Below are 21,378 nucleotides of genomic sequence, written 5' to 3' on the forward strand. Positions count from 1 at the left end.
TATCTTGGATAAAACAAAAAAGGCATTTTTTTTTTGTATTAACTTCGATTGTATTATTTGACTCGTTCAAAGTATACTTTATCTCCTATTTTATCTATCCTAGTAGTTCATAAGTTGTATTTTGTATAGTTAGAATTGCTGTAAATTATTGTAGTCAAATGCGATACATATTTAACAACCATGTTACGGTTAGTGCCAAATATAAAACTCAATTGTCCAAAAGTTTGTTCCAACCAATCGTAACATTACAAAAGAGAACAATTCGATTGTCCAAAATAAATTAATATTGACTGGTTAATTATTATTATTCAAGAGTATTTGAAGCGTTTTCCCCGGGTGATCGACCTTTAAAGTTACAACCTAAGTGTGGCCACATAGGTGCACTCAACAAGTACAAACATGGAAACACGATTAAACCAATTACTCGAATTTCATGTTTTTCAAGTGCAAGAATATTCTAATAAATGTGTTGACAATATCCTGTGTCGAGTAGCTAGCACAGTACAAGCATAATATTATGTACAGGGTGATTCGTCAAAGATTATACACATAAGGGATGGTTATTTAAATATAGTTATGAAATATATCAAATTTGGGCTTCATTATGTCTGATCGATAAGTATAGTTTAGGACAATTACTTTTAAATAAACTTTAAAAGTAATTACCCAAAACAGGTCATCGACCAAGCAAAATGTCCAGCAAATTATTTTTAATTTATCAAGTCAATTAAACAATTGTATGGGTTGCCTTTTAAGTTTCAAAATATTATATATTATATAGCTCTGGAAAATACTAAAAAAAAGGTTAATATTTGATAATTTTATAATAAAAGTAACATGAACGAGAAAAAACTACATAATTGCAATTACTTTAAAAGAAACCTAGTGTGTGATCCTTGTATACTCGTTTAACTACAACATATTTTGTTACTAACATTAAGGTAATTTTATTTTGTTACTAACTGTCAATCTATAATATAATAAAGGCAGTAAATAGACAAACGCAATTTTTAAATAAATAAATATATGTATATGTATAATTTAAGAGAAAAAATGATTGTCTTAACTCAAATCCTTAATCGATCACGGTGAATATGCCGCGAGTGAGTTATGGACGCACTGACACAAAAATTCCAAGTCATTTTTATTGCAAAATATATATATAAAAAAAAGGACATTTCAATATATTATTTACAATCGATAAATCAAAATCAACACAGACTAGGATCCACCGATCGCCTAGACCGTCCTCGGATGTCTGCTGTCGTCATTGTTATTAATGTCGTTGATTTTCTATTAGTTTATAGAAAAATATACGTATATATAATCAATTTTAATATGTATTTTGCCGTCAGATGGCAGAAATTATTTATGATTTTCTTTGGTCACTGTATTTCCGGAGTGGAGTTTTTTTTAAAATTTTTTTTCTTACTAGCGAGCAAAGCCCTGTTATAAATTCGAGATCTGAGAATTCCAAAAATGTCGATTCCGGTCTACCGGAACTACGTGCAGGTCCGACAAAGGGTTGTGATACGACCACAATAGCAATTCCGGCCGTTATTAATTATTATTATTAATATAACAGTCAACATATTTTATATTATGACCGTCTAAACGTATGAACTACACTAAATTAAAAAAAAAAAAAATTTTTAAATCACCGTTCAGACTTTAAAGTAAAATTTGCACCCCAAACAGGCGAATAATTGTACCTAAGTGACGCATAAATTAAAAATTAAATAATAAATAATTATAAAACGCTTTTGCGTCAGAACCCAAAAAAAAACGTCTCAGGTATACTTTTACCAATATACTGCTATAACCTGACACGTGTGTTAACATAGGTACTTATACATTTAGTTAGTTGTAATAAAAAAACACACGCACACACACATCCAATTTTTAATGAGTATATTTTTTATGGCCTATTGCAACTTTTATTTGCCTACCCACATGGTGTGCACCGTTGAAGTGTACCTGGTGACATTATTTGGGTCATGTTTATTTAAACATTCGCCCCGGAGTTGTACCTGCGTCGTAGTTTTCTTATTTTTTGTCCCCCTCCAAAGAAGGTATAATAGAGGTCCATATTGGCCCAAACCCCAACGATTTCTCTCGGGACCGTTCTTCAAAAACTTTGATTTAAAAACATACCCTAGTAACAAAGTTTGAATCAATAAGGTACCTAAGTAATAGCTTTCTTTTGCATTATGTAGCTTGCCGTAGTGGTGTACGCATTTTATGTATATTAGCTCTTGCATAAAATATGATACCTACATTTGATGGTAGTCCGCAAGTATACACAATTCGCCAAAGATGCGTAGAGTAAGTACTTTAAAAAAACATCTAGGCCACACGGGATGGTAATTGAAACCGTATCAGGCGAAATAGTTCAGTTTTGTATAAACAAAAACTTTCCCACGTTTCATTTAGTTTGTGAACGCGTTAATATCTTTTAATTAAAAGTTGTCAGTGTTGTAATAATTATTGAAACGCGATAATGACCGTAGTAATTATGCGTTACTCGAAAATTGTCTGTTATTTGATCTATTTGAAAAAAATATATATATAACTTTAATATGTATAACTTTTTCATTTTAGTAGTAAGCTATTATATTAATAATATGTGAAAAATAATAGCACCGTTATTAACTACCAGTGTTTTTATAATCGCCAAACAAAATACGAGGACAACGTGAGAACTAAGTGGACGGTACTTAATTATTAACGTTGTTTTTATTTTATTTTATTAAACATTATTCAGCTCGGATGGCAAAGCGAAAACTAACGTTCTGTGAAATTACTTACGGACAGAATAATATATACATAGAATGTATTGTAAACATTATGTTATTATAAAACGCCGTGGAAAATCCAATAAAAGTTTTTCCATAAAGGGAAACCATTAGAAAACGATTACCATCGTAAAACAAATTGGGTATATGCATTTTGGCGTTTTTATTTGATAAAAACGCCTTTTGTGAGAAAAATAAAAGAAAAATTAACACTGTAATGTAATACAATTCACAGTAAACTATAATTGTTCACAGGTGCTTTCTTTAAAAATACAGTGTATTACATTTTACTGCAAAAATAATTATTAAAACAATAAAGTAAATTTCATAAACGTTGATTATATTTTATCATAAATTAGTATTTTTTTTTCTTGCAGTGTACAACAAATTGTGTCATTTTAAAAGTAATTCATTATTACTATTATTGTACATTATTATAAATAATTATTATTTACAAAGTCGGCTTGTGTACAATTATTATGGTTTCCTATCACATATTTAATTTGTTCTCAACAACCTAACCTAACCGTATTTTACTATCAGAGTACAAAAAATTAATTTATGGTAAAACTATTTGGATTGGTTACGAAACAAAATATTATAATAACGAATGAAAAATTGCTCGACCTCCATAACGGCTATTTTCATAATGTTAATTTTAAATTGAATCAATTAATCAATTATGTCCCTATTGTCCAATAACAAAACCAACACAATTAGCATTCAAATTATTATTTTATGGCTCTATTTCAATTATTGTGAAACTTTTTTTTGTAAACAATTAATTTAAAAATGCCTAAATATATAAACAACTATCTGGTCCCGACCATTAAATTACTATTTATATGCATTCCATCGGCGACGACAGAGAGTCCAGAGGTAGCTAAGTTTTTAATTTAAAACGTTTTATTAATTACAAGAGAATGTCATAAATTTAAAAGAAATGCGCGTTTAATTACAGCCGTTATTAATACAGTCATATTTAAAACTCATTTTACTTATAAAAGTAAAAATTGTATGAATGCCTTACAAATTATTGTATTGTACATCAGTTTACATATTTTCTATTCAATATTTATTTAGCAAATTTCTTAAAAAAAAGATTCTCATTAGATACCCAAATCAGGGATTGAAAACGTTTTCAAGCCAAATTTTACACTTGGTTAAGTCAGATAGCTTACTTGTCAGCAACTAGTCGCATTTGATTTAGTGAAACAGTAAGAAGAAGAAGACAAACAATTTTTTAATTTAATTCAATCGTTGAATTTTGTAATTTAATTCGTTTTTACAATTTTCTAACTCCTTTTTTTATTATTTTCACCGAATAATATTTTTCTTGGTAGCGAATGCACTATTGCCAAAATGTAAAACATACTCTTCAATAAACTATATTACAAAAAAAAATGTGTTTACGGATTTGGGCAAAATTTAACAAACAAAATTACCGTCAAAACTGTACGAAAACATTTTTTATTTTTAAAAATAATGGTTGGGTCATACGGCATTGCGCTCTGGGGTGCTGCAAAAACCTCTAACATAAGGACAATTCAGGCGTTCCAGTCTATTTGTCTCCGCATTGTAACCAAAGCCCCGTGGTATGTTACTAACAACTCCCTTCACGAAGACCTCAAAATAGCAACAGTCAAAATGACTGCATCTATTTTCTACCAAAGACTACATTACAAAATGCAATGCCATCCAAACCGACTTGTCACTCAGCTACACTCAAAAAATCTTCCGGGCAATCCAAACAGACGGCTCAAGCGTAACTGGTCAAGAAACTTACTTAATGTAAATTAACCTAATATAAAATTTCTTATGTAAAGGTGGCTCTAATGTCAGCCTCCTCCTCACTGCCCTGTCATTGTCTCTTTTTGTTTCTCATCGCATATTGTACATATAGCTGTATAGATTGTAAATTTTCTAATAAACGTCCTTAAAAAAAAATTTTTTAAAAAAATAATGGTTTTACCTTTATTTTTTTATTGAACATTTTTATTTGATGAGTTAAAGTTATAGTATTTTTTATCGATTGCGCATAAAATGGAACACGTTGAAATTTCCAATTATTTTCATTTGGTCGGCACACATTCGCTTTAACAATCTTTGCTTTGCCACTTCGTATAAAATATCTGTATGTACATTATTGCGCACTCGTTTATTCCTATGTGTATTATGCAGATATTGTAAATAATAATAATAATCATTATATCTTTGTGAAAGCGCCGATAAACTTAAAAGCACTGCCGATCGTTTTTGTTTCGCTCGAGTTTTTGCAAAGGATAAATTTATTACATAATATTATATGTGTAATATTATTATCCGTTAACGAACACAGTCATCGGTAGTCGGTTCAACGACTTTGCATACCTTTAAGTAGATGTATAACGTGTAGTCGTTATCGGTTTACACGAAATTAACGACGGCGTTCGTGTGAAGCCAGTATTACTATACTGTTATTATTATGTTTTCCATAACCGTTTCCACTTAGTAGTTAGATAATACAGCAGTGTGTTAGCTTGAAATTTGCAAAACGCTCTTATCGATTCGGTCGATAATAATTTGTATACTTTTAAACCCGAGATTATTCACTTGAGAGACAGTCTTCGAACAATAGAAAATCGATCTGGCCTTACGGATTAACTTTTGCGGGTCATTAAGGTATACGGCTATATATTATTATTATTTTTTTTTACTTTCAAAATATATCCTAGTTTGTTTTTTTTTACTTCACTGCGTTTGTTCGACACACCCAAAACGGTAGAAAAAAACCCCAAAACCTTTTCTCGCACGACCCCGTGGAAAATAATTGCTTTTTGGACTTTGGCGAGCGGCAAAATAAAGATGGATGGGTTTTATTTTTTAAGGAAACTTCGACACTCTTAAAATAAATCTATCTATATATTATATTCATGTTTATATAGATGGATTGACGACACAATGGTCAAAGCAACAATAATTCAAACAATGGCGCTAGTCATCATCGTTCAAATGGAACATAAAATAATGGTTTTTATTTTTTTGACAGAATATGTTTTATTGTTGGGCTGTTAAAAAATGTTAAAAAACACTTTTCAGCAAGATCAAAATCTGGTCTACTCGTTTACTCGACATATTTACTCATTTATTCGTTTTTATTTACTCGTTTACTCGACTTTATTTAGTGTGTGTTGACCTAAAATATGTGTTCAGACATTTTTTTAATCATGTGAAATGTTCAGTTCAGAGATTAGAAATGGGTGGTTAATATAAGCTTTTTCATGATTCATAATATGCTTTTCCTTGAAGAGAAGAAAATTTCATTATATTATTTCACGAATAACCTCGTAATAATATTATTGTTCCTGAAAATACCACGGTATAAAATATAAAATGATATAGACCTATAAACAAAGGTAGATTAAGACATTGTGTTATTATACAGTGGGTTGAACTGGGAAATGGGCCACCTCTCTCAAATTCGCATATATGGTGACCAATTTCGAGTTGAAAATAGGTTTAGAATTTTTGAATTTAACGTCAGAGTATAGAAAATGGGATTATTGAAAATTACCTAAATTATAAAAATATATACAGTCGAAATAAAAAACAACTTTGGTATTGCGAATTCCAACGTGATAGTGTAATGTTATTGATAATGCATTTTTCGTTTTCGTAACGAATGTGTATTATGCTATTAGGAGCTAATATCATGTGTGTTTGCCTATTGAATAGCCGTATATGGGTTCCGTACAATACGGAAAACGCGAACGGTGTAGCGCTGAGTGCAGGAGAGATATAATATATTATTTTATTTATTTTTTAAAAAGGAATGCCGGGATTTTCGCCAAACCTTCTCGTGCCTATAACCGTCAGAATCAATCGGTTCGCAACCAACCGACAAAACGAATAAAATATGTAGCTATCGACTGTCATGTATATAATATATTCAGTGTATTATATTCTGTGTACATGCATTCAATCACATTATTCGCGCGAGCATAAAAGCGCTACCTATGTACATAATCTGGTCTATGTACATCACTATCAAGTGGAAAATATTCGTATCGGCAGAAAGTTAATAGGAAAACTGTATAAAATGAAATACTAAGTACACGTATGTATCAATCTGATCACTAATTTTCATTTTCGTTCGGTTGGCTACAGTCGGAACATTCCACGTTTATAATATAAATTTTAGTCATTTGCAAACCGGCGTGACCCCATAGTACAGCGTGGCATCTTGTCCAAAACATCCTATATACAAAGACAGGCACAGCCTAAAAATACGGTCCATGTACCGCCACCACGGCGGCGGCTGTGGTAAATTAACATTTGCAAGTACAATCGGTTGCGCCCAAAGATACTGTGACAGTGTTTGCAGACCGTGTTGACTCTATTGGAACTTTATGTATATAATGGGTTGTACGGATAAAACAGCTAACCGATAAGTGAGGAGGGCGCGCACATAGTAATATAATAGCGGTGTAGCTCACGCGTTTAATAGTGTATATATTGTTAGATACACACAATGGCCACAGTGTAATATTATTGTTATTGTCACTGTGTGTATACTGTATCCACACACGTTCAGAGATTTCCCATTGTACGGTGCCCTAATACAGAAATCGCATTCGTTCGCAGATGTATATATAGTATACAATGGGGTGGACGAGAAAGGATGCGGCGGTGACATTGACAATACCCCAGGGTGGTCACACTCGGGGTTGCCCGTAGCTCGAAATCCATTAATGACCGTTCATTTCTATAAGTCCATCCGTCTGTCAAGCCCGCCGGTCGTACATGTTGTTTCTCAATCTTCAACAAAATATAAAGAAACGACGATTCCAAGTGTATATTATTATATTTTTATGTCATTATATCCGTCACTGATATTATTATTATATTTCATTTCCAACGATATCGGGGTTGTAAATACAGGGTGGTGAATTTAACGTAACCAGAATGGGACACCGTCCGAAGAAAACTTTGTCTAAATAATAGTCAAAAATAGAAAGAAAAATTATTTATTTATTTCTTAGCCTGGTGATACTTGTATCACGTTTGCTTAATGTACTGTACAGGTTGTAAATATAATTTTTTGATAAGAAAAACATCTAGACAATACATTATTCGAATAACGTCCTATGCGAATAAGAATTTGAGCGACTCTGAACGTAAGACACTCATTTTCTCGGCAGTAATAACAGTTGTAGAGTTTTCTTTTTTCTTTTTGAAAACATGTTCCACAAGGAGGCGGTTCAAATTATTGTTTTCCATTCGTGTCTTTTTAAAATGAATAAATGTTTACCTTTTATTTTTTTTTAGTATTTTTCAGAGATTTGACTTTTTAAGTAAAGAACAATTCGCTGTACATTTTTAACGGTCAATAACCAGTTTTTACTAATTCGTTGTTATTGTAAAATAACATAATATGAATAAAAATGTATTCCAAAAATATAAAACCTATACAATTGCAGGTACGGATTCAGGATATCTGATTGGTGGGAGGGGGAGGGGGAGGGGCCACCAAATAATATCAATAGAGATTATCAGGGTTTACTATGTTAACATTTTTTGACATCAGGATAATGGTGATTGAAACAAAGTTTACCTCGAAATTATTTATTTTAAAAATTGTCATTACTTTCTGAGAAAATTATTGCTTACGTCAAATTGATCACCCTGTAGAGCTGTAATAAATGGCATAATGTTTAGTTTCGACGTCGCTATACCGAAAAATGTATTGGATTTACGACGTTCATCTTTTTCGGTTGATTAAGACAATACACGAACATTTTGGATGGATGTTAATAATGTTTGGAAGAATTGTTATTTGAGCTATAACGACGACGCTGTTAACAAATGTTTGCAAAGTGAAAATTTAAAATAATTAATTAAAAATTTAAATATATTTTACACTTTTCTAAAATTAATATTATTACCCGTCTTATAAATATTAATATATATTTTTTTTAAGAGCGTATTAAAACCTTTAGAAAATTATAAAAAAAAAACATCCAAAATTGATCATAATATTAAATAATTGTATAAAAATTGTTTAAAAACTAATTTACCTTCGTCGTTTCACAGAAAATTTTCAAATATACTTATTGTTCAAATCTTGTTCTCCACATTCAGACCTTCAGTTTCCAACTACAATATTTATTGATCATCAGAGTATCATATACAAACTAATCTTAACTATATGGAGACCATTAACTGGTGATTACATGCAAAAATAAAAAACAGATGTGTATTCGCGTATGAGTTACACAATAATTGTAAAAGCACTTAACTGGCACTAAAAATCTCGGAAAACGTTATTATAATATAAATGTATTTATAAAATCAAAATAATATATTACAGACGTTCAATATTACGGTGTTTCTATTGAATGTATAAATAATATATATTATTTTAATGAAGCTGCTTAAATCAACTAAGGAAAATACCGAGCGCTTCGCAGAGATCAAACGCCAAAGGAATTTTATTTTCCCTGAGATATTTTTCTTTTTATGTTTCCAGAGTTTAACCTATTATTTATACTGGTACCGTTATGATGTTGTATGGCATCCGTCATTTTCCATTATTGTTCAATTTTTTTCAGCAATTATTGTAAAATAACCTAACCGCTATCGTAATTAAACGATGAACCGCCCACTTGAACAGCTGTATGTACCAACAAAGTACCGAATTATTTTTCAACCGCAGAATTTTCTGCCATGTTGGTGTGCACACAACACATCCTCTGATGTCGAAATCATACCAGTACGCCATGTGTTACACTGAAATGCCAGAATATTATTGCGAAGCACCCGAGAAAACTGCGGTAACGACGAATACGGATAATATAAACCGTTGGAGTCATCTTCAAGAGAGTGATACGGTTGAACTATTTCATTAGTTTTCCAGGCAAACTACTACTTAACCAGCTACTTCCAGCTCCTCGCCCCCGTCCTGTCGACAAGTAGTTCATAAAACAATTTGATAATTTTAAACTTTCTTAACTTGACGGTGTGCCTTTAAAAGATGCACACCATAATATTAGAATGACGATTCCAGTGAAAATATACAATATACCATGCGTGGACTGTTACGGGTATTATTAAGAATTTCCAGATATCCCAACCATAACCTAACCATATTATACTACTTCTATATGTAACTGTTACTTTGTATCTGAAACCGTGTCAACAGCTTTAGTGCCAATCATTTATTGATATATTTAGCTGTTATTGTATAGTATAAATTATCATGTATCCAAAATTATACTTCACACCTAAACCTTTAGTTTCATTGTTGTATCCAAAAAATAAACGGTTCCCTGCTAATCTAAAATAGTAATAATTATCTATATAATTTATTTGTTCCTAGAAACATTTATTATTTTACTGTGGTGGATGAAATCAGATGCATTTTTAGTTTTCTAAATTGTCACAAATACAAATAAATATACTTCTTTACCTTTGTAATACCTATTATTCATACTATATCATTTATTAAATGTAAAAATCATTTTAATTTGTTAAATAAAAGAAGTCTAAAAGGTGCTTTCGGGTTACTTGATAACAATTATTATCCAAATGTGTGAGTCTCTTGACGATGAGAATTTATAAACAATTATGTCATTAATTGTTTTATACACTAATATACCATGTACAAATATCATATTATTATTTTCTATAATATTAGCTTCGATGATGTAGTGTATCCTTAATGATACAACTGTCATTACAGATTCACACTACATTAAAAAAAAAACTAATTATACGAGTCTTAATTACTAACAAAAAAAACTATACCTAGTTAAAAATGTAGGGTGTTTTTTTATTTTTTTCCAAAACACATAATTTATACAACTGTTAGATATAGCATAACATTATTACATCCTACTAGTTCAGTTTTAAACCACGTAGGACTTAACGGATAGAAGCGCAAAATTTTCTTTTTTTTTATCGATTTTTCACCAAGAAATATATTATTAAAACCTAACCTAGCCGGAGAACAGTGCCGACATATTTTCTAGTACAAAAAAAAATGATACTCACATGTCTAGAATTTTGTCATCGACACACCCACCGACCGGTTGACACTCGTTTGGTCGAGTACTTTCAGATTAAAAAAATTATAGGTATATATAAATATATTTATACATATGTGTATTACAATTAGATCCACCGACGGCGTTGTGTGTTTATCCGGAGGGACGTCTGAGAACTGAGCGCTAATGAATGCACCGGACTTTGCTCTCTCGACAGTGTACCGAACAAAAGCACATCCTTGTTGCAAACAACTTGGTGTAAAATTAGATTATTAATCCGTCAACTGTTGAATAATTATCTTTGTTTTCCGTGGCCGTTCCGTCTTCGCCGCGTTTATTAGATACGTCTAATTATTATTGTTGTCGGCCGGAATACACCGTCGAATTAATTGAACCGCTGCCAAAATTCAAAAACATCGACACGAGATTAAAGTTGGACGGTACACGGCCAATACTTAAAACACAAAAACTATATAAAAAGTCACAGAGTGATAAACAAACTGGCGAGTCTTATTTCAATATCCCACAAACGTTTACTTAAACTTCAAAAAATTATCATAACTGTTTTAATTACCTAACTATGTTTTGAAATATATTCTTTGTTTCAAGTTTGGTTAGTTTAGGTTTATTATTTTCTATTTATATTTACAAGCATTAACAAGTCAGGGTGGTTTGTACCACTCTATAGAAGGAATATTTTTTTACTCACACTTAGACTTGGGCAATGAAAACCCGGCGGGCAAAATCAGCACTTGACAATGAATTGTAAAAAGTATTTCAGTTGGAAATAGCTGTTATTATGCAAATTTATTATTTAAAAAAAAATTATACTGGCTAAAAACAGAACAAACGGAAAAATATCAAACAGTTTTTATCCAACATTCGCGGTAGGGACTCTCTCCTGTTGTAAAGGGGAAAAAAAATATGTTTGTAGTTTGTAAAAAATCACTTTAAAATTAATTATGCAAAAATGGCTATCAACTAGTCGAAATTTGCAGCAAAACATTCTTGACTCAAAAGACGAATTAAATATTATGTACGTTGCCGTAGGTTAGGTTAGGTTAGGTTAAAAAACCCAAAATAGCTATCAAAATCGAAATGTTTGTTGTTTCTTTTCATAATAAACGTTATAGGTATGTATTAGGCATATCTTTAGTCTAATTTTCGGCAGGTCTTAAAATTAATAAAAACGATAAAAATGTCAACTATTGCATGGTGATGGAGGGTTGCAAGAGGGCCAGATTTTGATTCGAGGCAATTTGTGGATAGCAGCATACCTAATAAATTATTCACCCATTAAATTGATCGCTCTGCATACGCGAATAACTGCTATGACCGCACGGTATTTACAAGGGTTGAACGCGAGGTAATTCCGTCAGGGTTGGAGGGGTGGTAAATAATTCCACGTAAACGTACGTCTCGTTTCCGTATAATAATTGTTGTGATGTTTACCCGGATCGTCCCTACATAATGTTGGGTACATTCGTTACGCGCACCTATATACGGTGTACACACAACACTGCTTATTATAATAATATCTAAGTAATTCACGAGTCGGCCATTAATCTAAAAAGACGACCGCGGCACGACGGACCGAGGAAACCGAGGTGCGGGGTCAATTAGCAGGGGGATTATGTTCAAAAGATCCCGTGGGAGGGGAAGAGTCGTCCCGAAGAGTGAAGGGCCGGGGAAGGCGGCGTGCGGCGGGCGTGTGAACGTTTTCGTTTTCTCGGCTGTTATATTATTGTCACGGCGCATTAATTTCCAGCCACTGCCGCCGTCTTCGGCCCCTCTTCTACCGAAATAATAATTGATGTCCACAAAGTATACTGTAGCCCGGCTTACATGTTTTATCGCTTTCACACTTGGCGTGACACACGGGCGACAGAGACGAGAAGCCGACCTCCGATAGCCGTTCCTGATACCACTGCAGCAGCGTTTCCAACCATTCGTCAGGAGCTCCCGGTTCCGGAAGCCACCGCAATATAATATATAATATTATTATATCAGGTACACACACGTTAGGTGCCCATTAATTATTACCGTCGTCGCTTTAGAATTGCCTAAAACTGTCGAGCTGTTGCAAATTGTATCACCGCAGCGGTACACCGAACTCAATACAGGCTGATCCATCTGATGTAAGACACTCATTTTCCGGGAAAATATGAATATTTTTAAAATTAACTTGTTCGCATACTCGTATAGGTACGTATTTTACTATAATATATTACAATACTTTTTGTGAAAATAATTATTATTGTTGTCTTCAACCCTGTTATGTAAAACAATTGTGAACCTTGTTTTTTTTTTTTCAAATGGGAACATATTATGTTTTCAATTCCGTAGGTGCTATTTCGTGAACAGTTATTGTGTTGTCTATGATTTCTCAAATACATGACAAAGTTGTCATCAATTATCACCTACCCTAACATTTTAATATGTGCCATGGAAAAGTAGCTTAGCATTTTTACTTTCCATGAAATTGGTACACAAAATGGCTGCCTCCCCGGGTCCGGACATTTTTCAATCTGAATATCCGTTCCAGATATTGAGTTCTGTGCCGCAGTAATAGTATAGTTCCAGCGTAGCAGGGGATCGGATATTATGCAACTAAAACGAGCAAATAGTAAAAAAAAAAAAAAAAAGCCAGCAAAGTGGGGTCTGGACATATATTGGGACGGGTGTCTACGGAAATTATTATATAACTGAATGTATTAAAATCATTTTGAAATAAACAATTCGATGCGAATCTGTAGATCACAGAAATACATAAAATTAATAAAACACAAATAATAATTGGTTAGGGGTGGTGGGTACGTAAATGGACTAATTATAGCCCAAAGAATTTAATAAGTAATAGAGAGAAGTGCAGGAATAGGTTGTGTAAAGCTTACTCTCAATGAAAGCTTTTATTAAAATATATTCAGAGTCAGAGTCAGAGCATAGCTGAGACGAAACAATATTAGAACGGGGAGGTTACAAGTCCACAAGAACTATTACAACTGAAACTGTTAAGTCACATTCAAATAAATATGAATGCGACATTTTAGATTGTAGACGTACAAATATCGATAAAAAATAAGTTAAAATGTGCTTAAAATTATAATATTTTTAGAGTTTGTTGTATTTATTTTGAGTTAAGAGATATCGTGGGTGTACAAAAGCTAAAAAATAAACGTACAAATGTTTAATCTCAAGTAAGCTCGAAATACCGCAATATTATTTAAACTAAAAATAAATCATTTTTGTGGTTTTATTTGTTTTTGTAATCATTCAAACCGAATAATTACAAAATTAATCAAAATTAAAAAAAAATGTATTACATAACCATATTGTTTTATGCAAAGCGAAATTTAGCATAAAACTGAAAACGTGCAATAAAATAATTATACTTGGAATTAATCACGGCATTATTCAATTGTATACTCGCGTGGAGATTATTAAAAAAAAACCGGATATATACATACAACTTACCAAATATGGTGCAATATTTTTTAATGTATTCAATGGTAATTATTTTGTAATTAACTTCTAAACGTGAAATGACGCATTCAGAAGAGAAAAAAATACTAACGTTTGTTTTGGTGTGTAATGCCAATGTAATTAGTAAAACGAAGTCGTTATTATACCTGGACAGCATATTATAAAATGTATGTAATACTATTAAATTGAATACAGTTTATAATGGTGCTATAATTAAACGTTCACCTAGACCATCCATTACATAGACGTCAACCTAAGAGTTTAACGGCTTATTAAAACTTTATCAGTTATTATAACTGTTATACGATAGAAAAAATATTTTAAAGTAAAAATGTGATCACCTGTATGTAAATATTTTGTTTGAAAACAATAGTTTTGATAAAATCTATTCAATCCTGTTTTTAATGTAATTGGGAACAAACATTAGTAACACATGGTATTTTCGACTATACTTTTAGCTGGCAAAATGTTTAGTAAAATTATCTCCAATTATTAATTTAAAAGTGCAAATTTCACGTGAGTATATTAGGTACATAGTACCTATGTAAATATATTTTCCATTGTAAATTGTATTCCATTCCATTGTATCTATAAGAATTACAAATTGATCAATGTAATTCACAAGGCCCGGAAATGCTGTATATCCGCTAAAAAAATATACTAATAAAATAGGTTTTAAGGATAATGCTGATAAACAACTGAATACAGTATTAAAGTTAAGGTTTTTAGCTCATTTCATATTCAAACAAAAAAAAAAAACATTATAAATATTATATTCAAAAACCCTTCTAAGAGATGAAAAACAGTAAAAAGAGATGGTTATCTTTTGTTTAACAAACTATGCTTCAAAGCAAATTGTGTATACAACTAACCAACGCATCCGATGTGAACACAACCATAGTATGTTTTTGCATGGCGTAAATACCACACGTTCACATGCTTTTAAAAGAACACACTCGAGTCTTTCATTGCTGCGCTGCTTACAAATTAACCCTCTTTTCTCGTTATTTTTTCCATCTCTCTTTAATATCAACTTAAAAAATGTATACAACTCAAAACGTTTTGAAACCGGACGTTTTACATAGAATAATAAAACACACGACAGTAGCATTCCTACAATAGTTTTACCTAACAGTAGATATTTTATTAAACTTCATATAATAATTATTGAAAAAGTGACAATAGATAATTTATACAAATTAAAATTTGTCTAATATATTATAAGTCTTCATTCTTCGGTATAGCATTAAATATTGGGGAAACGTCATATTATAACATTGACATACAATATTAAATATTGTGTCTACAAAAGTTTTCCACAGAACTTTTTGTTTGTACTTGGTTAGAGGCTAATGTTTGGCGTTTCTTTTCAACGTTTTCAAATGTGTAATACATTTTTCCCGGCGGTAAAAGGGGAAACCACACAAATCTTTTGCGCGTTTAAAAATTCTCCATCGCTGATGTATCATTAATCATACGTCGTGTGTTGCTTGTTTTTCTTGGAATATAAGAAACATGTTCTATGTATACAATAATAATATTCCAAGATTGGCAAACACACGGCTGGTGTAATACTAATCACACACCTCTAGTTTTTTTTTTAAGTTAAATCAAACCGAAGTTACTGTATGTAATATCTTATAAAAGCCAATACCAAAGCGTGCCCCTACAGTTGGGAATTTTAGCAAGTGTTTCCTGTTAGCGTATACTGGATAGTGAACTGTGTTGACAGAAACATTGGCAAAGCGGATTAAAAAATTAAAAAACAACTGCAGCGATGATAGAAAACGTACAACACCGCGTTAGGTAAGTAACCCGGACCCAGAACCCAGTTATTAAAAAAATAAAATAAAAAATCAGCAAATATAAATTATTAAACGTGTACATTGTACGCGACAGGAGTGCAAACCAACTAAATATCAATAAACATTCTTGCGTGGCCGGCTCGAATAAAAAAAAAAAAATGCTGTCAAACATACTTCACAATACTTACAAACAAACAAAGGCGTCAATAAAAAAACGCCCATCGTTGTTAACCGTCTATTTGTTCAGCTATATAATAATGTTTCCAAACGCTAACGATAGACTCGGACCATTAACCGTTGGCAAATGAATTGTTAATACAATCAGATTGTAAAATTTACAAAGTATATGTAAATAACCCGAAATTTTACATATTATAGTAACGACCTCAGAATAATTTCGGCTGGTGAATATATTGAAATCGTAGGCCATTGTCGAAAACAAAAACAGTTATAGATTTTAACTCCTGGTTCAAAAATATATTTTTTTCAATTGCTTATTTGTTAAGACTAATAGCTTAACATAAAAATTGTACAATTAGTTAATGCCCAAAGCCTGAAACTTGGTCCAATGGAAACGTATACGAGTAACAACAAGACAAAATAAACCAAACGCAGTACAGTAAGAAGTTAGCAACGATAAGGTACCTAATGCGTTTATATCACAGTCTAACGCTTCAATAGTAAGAAGTTGACGGTTTTCACGGATTCGCCTCGAAGTGTTTTATTCGAAAAGTTTTTGTTTAGATAGGGACTTTCAAACCACCAGGCATCACCATCGTCTTATGTCATTTTACTGTTCCCTGATGTAAGGAAATCAAATTATATTGCACTAAATTGTATTACTTCCCCAGGCCCGTGGTCGCCTAACCTGGCGAGCATTGCGATATTTTCATTTTGTAGTTTTTCTTTTGGAGACATTTTTGTTTAAATTGTTATTTTACTATAATACAAATTTACTAAATATTGACCTTTTTTTAGTGTTTTCTGAAGCCCCGCCCTCGTTTGAAACTTTATGAAAATGTATCAATAAGCAGTTTTAAAAGATAATCTATAAAAAAATATTGTAATACAATACAATATAATTAACAAATGTTTACTAAGAATACAAAACTAATAACTTTGATAATATATAGACTTTTAAGAACTATTATAGCTGAAAATGATAAAGTCCCTTTCGAATAAACGCTTCAGGTTTTCCTTACTAAAAATACCATACCTTCTCAGCTTCACACAGAAGCTAAACAATTTAATTGGCCAGATTACTGGAATTTTAGAGAACTATACTTAAATAATTTCACACGGTGTAGTGTCTTTGGAATTGGCCACGCGACGTTGACAACTCGAGCGCGGTTAACCCGGTGTACAGGGTGATCGGTTAAATATGACCCAGTGATCATCTTAGAAGTTTTGAGACTTGGTACAATTATTATTATTTTTTTTTTTAATATTTTAGCTGGCCCAATTTTGATATGTTTTTCCAAAAATATAACCCCATATCTTATCTTAAAACCTAATAAAATCAACGACCAGTCAAAATGTTCAGATAATGATTCTCAAAGGGTTATATTTTGTTGAAAAATATTTATATCAACATTTGGGCTAACCAACTTTGGACGAAGTGTTTGTATAACACTTTGAGAAGTCAACTGGGTCACATGGCTGCGTTAACCAATCCCACCCTGTACCTCCCTGTCGTTTCGCCGATGCTTGTTAAATATGTATGTACGGCGTACTTGGGCGTTTCGGCGAAACTCGTTTAGGGCAACAGTCTTCGCACGCTTGGATAGGCAACCGATGTACATATCTGTGCCGGCATCTAGTTTGAATTACCGCTCAGAGGGCCGCGTAGATAGCGATCTGACGTGAACGTTTTTCTCTTCAACTCAATTTCGACCCTCCCCTTAAACCCCCTCCCCCCCTTAAGGCCGACCGGTATTCTTGGCCGACAGCTACTTAAATAATAAACACGAACGCGAATTATTTAATAAACGGAATACTTAATCGCCCAAAAGCCGGCGAGTAGTGTCGTTTGTGTGTGTGTGTGTGTGTGTGTGTGGAGGGTTTTGTACAACGATAATTTATACTTAGTAATTATAATGGACGGTAAGTGCGAATGAATGTGTGTGCAACTGTCGGCCAAATATCATGACGACAATATTATATAAAAAAAAAATGTATAGAGATGTGTGAAAAAGGTCGCCCGGCCTGTGATAAATGCGAACACCTAGCGATGATTATTATTATTATTTATATGTATATATATATATATATATTTTTTTTTACGGTCTCCGTAACCACAAAACACTGTTGATGTGATCGTTAGCTGCGTCGGACTAGATATTTTTTTTGCTTGTATTCATAAAAAACGCGTGACCCTTTTTTTTTTCTTTTTTTACTCGCAAAATAATGTAAAATATTAATACGAATACCTTTGGGCGAGGTTAAACCCGATGGGGGCGCCCGAAAACAATGCGCAAAGGCCTCAATGCTAAATCATGTCCGCATGATAATTATTATTATTTCAATAATATAACAGTAATAAAATCACAGAGCACACGGAAAGAACGGTATTTGTCTATTTGTTTTTTCGATTTTGACACAGATTAAACAAAAATCAGACAGTGCATTTTATAGTAAAAACAATAGATTTTCGATTGATTTAGACTTAATGTAGTTGGGCCGAATTATAGTGCTGAAACTACTGTACACATTTTTTACAATAATAACGTAAACTGATAACAAATGGTTAATTAACGATAGTCGATAGTGATAACATTACTTCGTCGACACTGAAGGATTATTTTTATTATAGTTTGGTCACACTGACCTGAGATCATTAAAGTTTGTTTACATTATTCGATTTTTTTTTTACAGTACAAAATTTGGTTTTATTTAATCTATGATTTTTATTTGAATGGTACCATTCAATGGGGTACATTGAAAAGTCGCCCTAAAATAGACCACTTCACTTAATTCTTCCCCTGTGCTCTTCATTAATAAACTTAAAAAAAAATGCCATAGCATCGAAAAACAATGATTACTATTATTAGCGCAAGTACAATAACAATATATATACATATAAAAATTGTCAGATAAAATGTATTTACCGTTCATGGCGGTGCAAAATCCGAAAAACAAAATTGACGGTCACGTTGTCGTGCAGACGTTATTAGTTGATGTTGTTGTTGTTGTAAAACTGTTTTTCTGAAATAAATATAAAAATCAAACGCAATTATATTAAAACTCTGGTACTTAACGGCGAGAAAATCGTTCTGCTCTATTTTTTTTCAGAGCGCAAAACATAATAATACCCGCTACATGGGACGATTGGTTAGCTGTATGACCAGTGTTGTGAAAATTCATATTCGAATAAACAAATAATTATTTCAAAAATTATTTTTGAAGTTGTTTAAATGAAAAATTATTCGACCGATTATTTTTGAAATTATTCTATTGAAAAATTATTTAATAACGTTTACTCGAATATTGTGTTATATAGATGATTATATTTTAGATAAGGTTTTATTGGAATGATGTAAAGCTTTGGCTTTGATTATGTCATTATTTTAAAAATTATTCTCATTTTTATAATAACTAATAGTTAGCTCAAAATAGATATATTTATGGAATATACATCAAAATCGGGTCAATAACCCGAATAACTCTGTCTTATACTATTAATAACAACACATTATTATCTGCTTTAATTAGTGAAATTTGGTTTGTTTGTCTATTTAAAGACACCCTGATTAATGGTTGTGTCGTAGTCCGTCGACGGATAATACTATACCTATCATTAATTATTATTTTATTATTTCATAATACTATACCATTTGCATAATAACAAAATATGACGAACGACTGAGTATGGTTTTATTAAAAAACAAAAAAAATAATAAACCAACATAAAATGTAAATGTAAGTAATAATTAAGTTTCTTAAACTGTCGGTTAGTGAATCGATTCTCCGTACCAAAGTTTTAGAATTATAATACGAATCGTTGGATTATTAAAAATATTTTTTTTTATAAGACAACTGCTGTTTTTGCTTGAAACTGATGAACCGAGGGATTTTTCCCTATTCAATCGGGCCAAAATAGATGATCTCCACTTTCTTCCCTTTCAATTAACTCTAATAGTACGATTTTTGATAGATGAGACGTTGATCGATGAGATCATTGTTTGACTAGTGTTTTTCATGTTCTAAAAACACAAGAGTCTGGTGGGGTAAAGTAAATCGATTTTTGTTTGTTGGTTTTTTGCCATTTTTAGCTCAACTCATAACGGATAGGCACGGGACAATGCAAGTTTATTAAGGCCTAGACGTTTTGACCGTAATAAATAACCATCTTCGGTGGCCCGTTCGGTTGTTCAACAACAAAACAAATTATCGCCAAATAATTTAAATAGACCTCCCCGCAAGTTGTTGTGTGACCGACGAAATTAGTTTTGTTGATTTTCGAAACTGATAGTGCGCAAAGTGAACCGTTTGTTTCGGAGGCGAACCGACCCAAAGTAAAATATGTAAAGTGATCCTTGCGGGAATCCTTATAATAATATATAGCGTGTCAACTCAACGGGAAAACTTGTCTAAAACACTATCAACAATAAAAATATATTATATCGAAAACGTTTATATAATATGTACTTATTTTTTTTTACAATATTCTAACTGACAAAGTAATTAGTTATAGTTCAAAACGAAATGGAGAGTAAAGGGCGTCGTGGTTTAAATTCTGTTTCGCCGTATGGTGCGTTGAGAAGAAAACAATAACAATTGGAGAACACGTGCAAATTATAATTATAAATTATATTTTGGTTTTGTACATGGTTATCCATAGGGTTTCTATTAAAATAATCGCGATTATGTATAATATTTTCTTTTTAGAACTAATTCGGAATTTTAAATAAGGATAAAGCCCATGGGAAGTATTTTTCTGTCAAATATATTGTTTTATTTTCAACATTAAAATGACTATATATTTTCTTCCAACGCTCTAACAACTTTTAAAACTCAAACGGTAACAAGTAGATGTCACCGTCAATGATTGCCTTTTTAACTTAAAAATAACTGACCGAATATTTTGACTGACCCAAAACTAGTTTTGGATAATTACTTTTAAACCATAATAACTTTAAAACGAATTATCCAAAACTGGATATTGACCAGTCAACATTTTTTTGGCTGTTTATTGTTAATCTCAAACAACGTTAATCAAATTAGTTATACATTACAGTTTAAGTTTCAAAAGTTGTTAGACCTCTGGAAAAT

At 31.9% G+C, this 21,378-nt stretch overlaps 1 protein-coding gene across 5 annotated transcripts in view; it reads right to left on the minus strand.

Annotated features, from left to right (window-relative positions):
• LOC126837372 (lachesin-like) overlaps window positions 1-21,378 on the minus strand; it is a 102,398-nt gene that overhangs the window by 58,118 nt on the left and 22,902 nt on the right. For 2 of the 5 annotated variants that reach the window (XM_050571275.1, XM_050571274.1), the window contains exon 2: window positions 19,215-19,311. The exons of 2 other annotated variants lie outside the window; for them this stretch is intronic. The gene's annotated coding sequence lies outside the window, so the exon portion shown is untranslated. Of the gene's footprint in view, window positions 1-10,826; window positions 10,977-19,214; window positions 19,312-21,378 lie in introns of those variants that run through there. One more of the 5 variants, XM_050571276.1, reaches the window with a different exon arrangement.

The sequence above is a fragment of the Adelges cooleyi genome, unplaced genomic scaffold (genome assembly GCF_023614345.1).
Source record: "Adelges cooleyi isolate 19-005CV unplaced genomic scaffold, UGA_ACOO_1.1 ACOO_flye_CR_arks_rails_tigmint_CR_PRNA_248, whole genome shotgun sequence".
Classification (NCBI taxonomy): Eukaryota; Metazoa; Arthropoda; class Insecta; order Hemiptera; family Adelgidae; genus Adelges; species Adelges cooleyi.